General features: G+C 42.6%; 1 non-coding gene across 1 annotated transcript; it reads right to left on the bottom strand.

Moving 5' to 3' along the window:
- Positions 1-753: 753 nt before the first annotated feature.
- On the bottom strand, positions 754-857 carry LOC127746939 (small nucleolar RNA R71). Its single transcript, XR_008008744.1, has one exon. It is a non-coding gene; the product is annotated as a small nucleolar RNA R71 (small nucleolar RNA).
- Between the last annotated feature and the right edge of the window lie 269 nt (positions 858-1,126).

Below are 1,126 nucleotides of genomic sequence, written 5' to 3'. Positions count from 1 at the left end.
TTTAATTTCTGCACTCTGTTATTTGCTTTTTCTTTCTTATGCCTTTCATTTCAAGCAACTAACTCACTGACCCACTAACTATTTGATTTAATTCCTCAACTGCTCTAACCATACTCTTCCATTAACCAAGAGTATTTCACTTGTTTGTTGCCTGTGCTGTGTTCTTGTATGACAGGTAGGAGAGGAGAGACATGAACTCCTTCATATACCGAACCAGAGAGGATCCTTCATAAACTTAGAAGGGAAGCAAGAGGGAAGAGAGTACTGAGAGAAGAAGAATCTGAAGGAGAATCTGAGGACAATTTTGAGGAAGCTCTAGATCTCAACATGGATAGAGAAGTTCACAACCATGAGAGGGCTGATGGTAACAATGCCATTTCTGAGAGGAGGGTTCTTGGTTCATACATAAACCCAACCTCTGGGAATTGTGGTAGCAACATTCAGAAACCACCCATTCAGGCCAACAATTTTGAACTCAAACCACAGCTAATATCACTGGTGGAGAATTATTGTTCATTTGGTGGGAGTGCTAATGAAGATCCAAACCAACATCTCACAAAATTCTTGAGAATTTGCGACACTGTGAAGTCCAATGGAGTCCAGGAAGATGCCTACAAACTGCTCTTGTTCCCATTTTCACTTAGGGACAAGGCAGCTAAGTGGCTGGAATCATTCCCAAGGGGGAGCCTAACAACCTGGGATGAGGTGGAAAGCAAGTTTCTGGCACATTTTTACCCCCCACAAAAGGTCAATAGGCTTCGATCTGAGGTTCAGACTTTTAGACAACAAGAGGGAGAAACTCTCTACGAGGCATGGGAGAGGTTCAAGGATTTGACAAGGAAATGCCCACCAGACATGTTCCATGACTGGGTGCAATTGCATATTTTCTATGATGGACTTTCTTATGAATCAAGGAAGGCTGTAGACCATTCATCAGGAGGTTCATTGAACAGGAAAAAGACTGTGGAAGAAGCCATTGAAGTGATTGAGACAGTGGCTGAGAATGAGTACTACTATGCTTCAGAGAGACACAACACTAAGGGAGTCATGGAGTTGAACCATGTTGACACAATTTTAGCCCAAAACAAGGTGTTTGCCAAGCAACTAGCAGAGCTCACCAGGAATT

The sequence above is a fragment of the Arachis duranensis genome, chromosome 4 (genome assembly GCF_000817695.3).
Source record: "Arachis duranensis cultivar V14167 chromosome 4, aradu.V14167.gnm2.J7QH, whole genome shotgun sequence".
Lineage (NCBI taxonomy): Eukaryota > Viridiplantae > Streptophyta > Magnoliopsida > Fabales > Fabaceae > Arachis > Arachis duranensis.
The sequence above is the reverse complement of the archived record's forward strand: the minus strand, read 5'-3'. Positions and strand labels throughout refer to the sequence as shown.